At 31.4% G+C, this 7806-nt stretch overlaps 1 long non-coding RNA gene across 1 annotated transcript; it reads left to right on the top strand.

Moving 5' to 3' along the window:
* The first annotated feature begins 856 nt into the window (after nucleotides 1-856).
* LOC120070248 lies at nucleotides 857-1828 on the top strand. Its single transcript, XR_005479818.1, has 2 exons — nucleotides 857-1093; nucleotides 1466-1828. It is a non-coding gene; the product is annotated as an uncharacterized LOC120070248 (long non-coding RNA).
* Nucleotides 1829-7806: the final 5978 nt, after the last annotated feature.

The raw sequence follows: 7806 nt of genomic DNA, 5'->3' as shown, positions 1-7806 counted from the left end.
AGCTGATTTCGGGTCTTGAACAATGAGGTCTCACCCCTCATTGGCTCGAGAGGGGTTAGTTTATAGTTGGACTATAAACTATTTATTCATTAGAGAAATTAGTGGTACTTAAGTTAGATATAACTATAGGGGTAAAATAGTAATTTGACTCAACTATAGTTTTGTGCAATACATCTACAATGCGAAGTGTACAGAGCTGTTGGTCATTAGTGGAGTGACCTGTAGTTAACGAATATTGATTAATTTAATTAAAGAGTTTACTTAATTAATCTCATATCATTAGAGCTTCTAATGTGTAGGTCCATAAGGTCCCTTACTAGCTCATTAAGGATTAAATAAGAATCAATTAATTTTGGATTAATTTAAATTGTTCAAATTAAATAAGAGAATTAATTTTATAAAATATAATTAATATAATGCATATAAATACATTATAATATAAAGTTAATTTTGAATGAATCTCAAAATTATATTTTATTATATGAGAGAGATTAATATTTGAATAAGATTCATATATTATTTATTTGAATAAGATTCATAGAAAACTATAGGTTAAGATTAATATGAATAAATATGATTCAAATTAAATTAAATATGTAATATTTCATTAATTATTAATGTTATTTATTTAATTATATATTAAATATGATTTAATATATTTTTTAATTTAATTAATAATTTTAATTTATTTATATTTAATTATATTTAATTATATTTAATTATAATAAATCAATAATATCAAGAATAACTCCCTGGAAGTTATTCAGGGAGTTATTCTTTACGGGTACTCAATAACTTCCCTTTTCTCTCACATAGTGCGTACGAGTGTTTTTTGCAGAATTATAGAACAAAGTCGCTTGGATCTAATAAAATCTCTGAAAAAAAAAAACTCTCGCTCTCTGTCAAATTCATTTTTCCTTCATTTACCAAAATTGAAGAGCTCACATCTCCTTTGATTCTTATCTTGAGAATAGTGAGGAAGATCAATTGGCAATGTTCTCTGTACGTTGAGTTCGAGGGAGAATTCAAGCGTTCTTGACGTTCATGACAGTTCATTCCGTGGAGAAAATCTTATAGAAGACGGTCTTCAAAGGTTTGTTGTTTTCTTCCTTGAATATATTAAACATGATGTAATTTAATATTGTTTATCCTATTATTCTATATTTTTCTTTGTTTTTGAGTTTTCAAAACGAAATTCATTGGTACAAGACAATCACTCACTTCCGTTGAAGATTCAATTCCTTCAATTGGTATCAGAGACAGGTTGTAACTTAGATGTAGATTTGAAATTGAATAACAGTAGGAAATGTGGGTTGTTTTTTGCATTTTGAATGTGGGTTTTGCACATAGGTGTTTTCGAATTTTAACATTAGATTACTGTTTTTATTGGATAAGATCATGTAAAGTCCCGTTGTTTTGAACATTTTAATTCAGTAATCGAGTCTGTAAATTTGTGTCGATCAAGGAGCTAAGTGTTGCTGAGGAATAAGATGGAAAACAGAGTGAAAACGGAGCAAATATGAAGCAAATCGAAGCAGAATTCTGTTCTATGTCGAAACACCGACCAAAGGTCGTGGCGCTCTAGTAGCACCGCAGCGGTAGACGACAGTGCTGCGACGCTCTCCAATAAACTGCGCACGCAAGCATATATTTTTTTTTACGCCATGTTATAATGTTTAAGATTGGGCGCTCCACCGGTTAAAGGCTTGCCTAGAATGTTGCCGATTGCAAGTTTAAGTTTTTATGGGAGTAGTTTTTTATTTTTTATGTTTGAAATTAATGTAATTTTCTTTTTTATTACTTAAATTAATACAATATGATTATATTAGTTTGATTGATTTTTTTAGGGATGCCAAATTCGGTCTACTTTGCTCTTTAATTTAATTTTGCATATGATGTATGATTAAATTGTTTTTTTAATATATGTTGTATAATGTATGTCATATAGTTTAAAATCTCACCTTAGGATAAACATGTTTCATGCATCATATTTAATATAGGTGTTATATAATATGGTTGCATGATTAATTAAGCATGCTCATACATCATAATGAAATATAACTGATATACTGTATGATAGCATGTGAATGATTTTCATTCATTTTTAATATAAGTGTTATATTGTTTAACGGAAATGAATTATGCATTGAACATGACATTATTGTAGTAAATATAAGAGTTATATTTAAAATGTCATTAGAATGCATGTTATAGGTTTTAATATTTCATTAAAATATAAGTGTTATATATTTAATGAATTAGACATTAAAATCTAAAATTAAGAACTGCATGCAAACATAGGTCTTAATTGATTTTAAATGGTTTAAGACCTATGTTAAATATTTCTAATATGATTAGAAATGGGATAATCTTCTATTTTTCTTTTAATAGGATTAATTTGAAAAAATAAAAAATTAAATTTATAAAATAATTATTTACAAGGGACATTTGATTAAGGAATGTTCTACCTAAGGCTGGGGTATGGAAACGAAATACTCCTAAATGGGAACCAACCTAGAAGGTGAGTTAGATAAATATTTTATAAGCATGTAATAAATGATTGGATTTATTAAAGTGTTTAATAAATAAAATCATATATTGTTAAAATATTCAATATAAACGTTATATTGAGCAAATTAACAATAAATTAGTTAGTCGGATTTATCTAAGTTTACAAACCCTAGGTTCTAAAACACTCGGTGGAAGGAAAAATATGCATATGATATGTCATTTTTCTACTGAAGTTCTCCCTAAAAGTTCACACCGTGAGATTCATGCTCGGCCTCATGGTGTTCTGGGCATAACCTCCCTTGGGAAGATATTTGCATGGGTAACATTAAGATGAATGGAGAAAATGTTAATAGTAAGTGGGAGAAGGACATGTGTCAACACTTCCTACAATCACTTTCATTAGTTCGTTATGTTTTTCCATACTCAGCCTTGTGGTGCCTGGGAGCATCCTCCTTAGGAAGGTGTTTGCATGGAAAGAGACAGAGCGAATTCTAGAAATGGATAAGATCACTATAGTCAATTGCACCAATTATGTTCTTCCCTAGGGCAGACTAGTTAGGATGGGGCTATAGCATTGAAAATGAAGGATTACACTTACAAGAAACATTAAGGAAATTAATGATTTCTTGATCACATCGATGGTAATTAAATATTGTAGGAATAAGAGTTATTTTGGTTTAATGTTTAATTGAGAATATCTCAAATTAGTGAAGGAATAATTGTACACCCCGAGGTGCATTTATTCTAAATCACTAAAGTATTATTGCAAAATTAAATGTTGTTAGGGTTCATTGATTTTTTGCAAAATATATTGGATTAAATGAGTTTTTGCAAGGATATATAATATAAATAATTGTTTTGTATCAGCATCTTATAATCATGACTAGCGCTATAATCTCCTTACTTGGTGCTCATAAATTAAACGGTGAGAATTACGCCACATGGAATGTGATTAACACCGTCTTGGTCATCGACGACTTCAAATTTATTCTAACAAAGGAATGTCCTCCAGCCCCTCGATTCAATGCATCACAAAATGTTTGTGATGCCCATGATAGGTGGATAAAGGTAAATGATAAGGCCTAAGTCTACATTTTGGCTAGCTTAACTGAAGTCTTGGCCAAAAAGCATGAGACCATTGTCACTTCACGTGAGATCATAGAGTAATTGTGTGATATGTTCGAGAAACCATCCACATGTCTCAAGAATGATGCTTTCAAGTTTATCTTCAATGCCAGGATAAACGAGGGATCATTTGTTAAGGAGCATTTCCTTAACAAGATGGTCCACTTCAACGTGGCAGGGATGAACGAGGCTGTAATAGACGAGTCCAACTAGGTAAGCTTTATTCTGGAAATTCTTTCGAAAAGATTTTTGCAGTTATACAACAATGTTGTGATGAGAAAAATAGAATACTGAAGAGATCGAATCCCGAATGGAAGCATGTGAACTCCTTACATTTCGATTTTTCGATTTATATGAAACAAAATTAGAACAGAATAGAACCAAAACAGAGGATAAATCATGTTTATACATTCAGCATGTGTTTTAATAAGAAGAAAAAGGAAGAAGAACATTTTCTTACCTTTGTAGATCCCTTTGTCTTCATAAAATCCCAAGCTTTTTCTTCGCAATATATCTCCAACGAATAATGAACACCACCGTAAGAGAGATCTCGATATTCTCTTGGAATCCAAGGGCAGAAGAGTGATCTCGATATTCTCTTGGAATCCAAGGGCAGAAGAGTGATCTTTAACCCTTAGAGTAGGAATGGTGGAAAGAAGAAAGTGTTGAGAAAATTTTGGGAGAATTTTAGAGGCTAGGTTTTCACAAAATGAATCCTTATTTTTAATTTGGGCAAAAGAAACAATTTAGATAGGGAAGGGCTTACCCCTTCTCCAAGTAATTCCATATTTGACCTTAGGGCTCAATTAATCAAATAACATTTACTTTATTAATTAGCAAACCTAATAAATAACTATAAATATTAAATCTAATTTAATGTATATACTTAATTAATTAAATAAACATCATATGTTTATTTGCCTCCACCTTTCAAAATTAACTAATTCTTTATGAATCGGATTCAGAAAAATTCATTATTTGAATCCTATTCAAATATTTCTCTCTTAATTATAGATCAAATCTATAATTAACCATATCATATTGATCTCACTAATATGCTATTTCATCAATTGATTAATCATTCCTCTTGTATTTCTTTTAGTGAGCTACCGAAGGGATCTTATGGACCTACAAATTAAAAACTCCAATGATGTGAGATTAATTGATTAAAAACTCCTTTAATCCAATTAATCAATATTCATTAAATAATCGACACTTCACTAAAGAACGATAGATGCACTATTCGCATTGTAGATTTATTTCTGTGTCCATGGATATAACCAATCAACAGAGCGACGACTCTTCACAAATGCTTGTAACTACAGTTGGGTCAAAATACCATTTTATCCCTATAGTTACATCTAACTCTTTAAGTACCACTAATTCCTCTAATGAACAAACAATTTATAGTCCAACTATAAACTAACACCTCTCGAGCTAGTGAGAGGTTAAGGTCTTATTGTTCAAGTCCTGAAACCAACTATTAAGAGAGCAATTTATCTACTTTCCCAAGAAATGGGAAGAAGTGAATTTCATCTTGTGTAGCTATGTTCCCAGCTCCCTAATCAGACAAATCCCCAAAATGGTAGGCTTATTCAGTCGGCTATCATGGCCACTCTCACCCATATAGATCAAAGGACTCTCGTCATAAATAGAAGTTCACAACTCACGCAGGATTAAGATCAAGTCTCCTATGGTCATCCTAGTGAAATGTAAGTCTCTTCTAGTAATGGTGTTATATAGAGATTTATTCATTTCGTGGTCTGGTATTATACAAAATCTTTATATAGAATACCCCCGCTCGCATGTCTCCACATGAACGATCAGGATCAAATCATTTGTAACACTTTACAACAATTATAACATCTACAAAGTGGGTCGTATTCATAGTGTCACCAGGATAAGGTACTCAGCCTTATCCATCTACCATAAACCATTTAGGTTATTACTTAAACATGATCCACCTGTTTTTCTCCACATACATGTTTAAGTTTCATAAAATAACCTTGGATCTTAGTTTTTTAGATTGAATTAATGCAGTCTAAACGTCAAATAAAATACCTATGATTTTATTAGTTAAATAATTCATGTTAACAAAACTACAAACCATGAGATTTACTAGATTTAGGATATCAATCCTAACAATCTCCCACTTGTCCAAATCTAATGGAATGTATTAAAATATAATAAAAGACGAGTGGGAAAGTAAAATATGAATATACAATGTAAGGTAAAGTATCAATGTGCAATACAATAAAGGTGAAGTATCAATATACAATAAACTAGGACATATAATATACTAAATAAATACAACCTTACCACCCTTCTCAATGAGATGCGGACTTACGAGTCCTAGGTGAAAGTCAAAGGACAACATGGGGAGGCAAATGTTGCCAGTTCTTCAAAAAATTTCCACAGGGGTTCTACCTCTAGGACTAAGTCTGCGCCTTCTTCCTCAGGCTCCAAGAAATGGAAGAAAAAGAAAGGTGGTATGAGGAATAAAGCTACCCCTGTTGGGTTTTATGCCTTAAAACTCGTAGATAGTAAATGTTATTAATTGACCGTCATCATTAAAGAGTTATAAATGTTAATTTAATAAATGTTGTTGTTTGTGTTGTTTGTCTATTTTTGTCTTAATAACCCTAAATCCAATAGACTAACATCCAAGGCTACCTTTGAGTCTTGAACTGTATATGGAGACATACAAGAATCAATGTTTAAGATACAACCTGAAAGGTCTATAGTATATGGATAAGGCTGGGAGCTTATCCTGATAACACTATAGATATGACCCACTTTGTATTTGATACAAACACAATGATCTAACAAATTCGTGTAGTTGACATGCAAGTGGGGTATCATGTGCAATGAGTTTGCATAAGAACGGATTGCAAAATAGTAACTACTAAATGTAACACCGTTAACTAGTTAGGTTCCTATTTCAATAGGATAACCTAGGCAACTTAGTCTTCATCTTGAGTATATTATGAACTCATGTTCACAAGGGATTGTCCTTTGATTTGTATAGGTGAGGTTGGCCAATTTGTCGACCCATATGCCTACCATTTTGGGGACAAGACCGAGTGGAGAGCTGGGAACATAATAATACAAGATGGAATTCACTCATTCCCCTCATAAGAGTAAGTAGATGAGTGTTCCATTAAGTGGTGTCTCTGAGACTTGAACAAAGAGTCATACCCTCTCATTAGCCCGAGAGAGGTTTCTATTTACTGGTTGGACCATAAACAGGTTTTTCATTATAGGAGCACTGGTACTTAAGGAGTCTAGGTAACCTAAGCGTAAAATAGTGATTTGCCTTAGTTGGAGTTACGAACACTCGTGAAAGACTAACTTGCTGTTATTGGTCTATATCTATGGACACAAAAATATATCTGTAGTAAGAAGAATGTAGTTGTGGATCTTTAGTGGAGTGTACCCATAGTTAACGAATATTGATTGACTTAGTTAATGAGTTTAGCCATATAATCTCATATCGTTGGAGTGTCTGATCTATAAGTCCATTAGGTTCCCTTGTTAGCTCATTAGAGGATATTTACAAGGGATGATTTGAATTTGAGAATTTGAGGAAACCACATATTAATGTGATTAATATATAATTGATTATAGATATGATCTATAATCCAAATTAAATTGGATTGTAATATTTGAATAAAATTCAATTGATTAATTCAAGAGAATTAGATTCACAAAGAATTAATTAATAGAGAAGCATTGCACATATACATACAATGTTTATGATAATTAAATATATATATNAATTAATAGAGAGGTATTGCGGGCGTGCACACACACATATATATACGATGTTTATGATAACTAAATATATATACATTAAATTGAATTTAATGTATATAATAGTTATTTAATTAATCGGCAAATTAAATTAAATAAGTGTTATTTAATTGTACTAATTAATTAAATAAGTGTTATTTAATTAGTTGGCTTAATTAGTTAAATAAGTGTTAATTAATTAATTAATTGTGGAAAAGAGAAACAGGAAAAGGGCTTGGCCTTTCTCTATATAATGTCTTCCTTATGGCCTATTTGGGGCATGAGTTTATTTGTGCAAATTTTTCCTAAGCCACAAAGAAAACTCTCTCTACTCTCCAGAAGCCTTTTCTCTTCTCCATCTCTCAATAGTGTGATATC

This window comes from Benincasa hispida, chromosome 1 (genome assembly GCF_009727055.1).
Source record: "Benincasa hispida cultivar B227 chromosome 1, ASM972705v1, whole genome shotgun sequence".
NCBI classification, from domain to species: Eukaryota; Viridiplantae; Streptophyta; class Magnoliopsida; order Cucurbitales; family Cucurbitaceae; genus Benincasa; species Benincasa hispida.
Note: the sequence above shows the minus strand (reverse complement) of the source record. Positions and strands in the feature narration are given on the sequence as shown.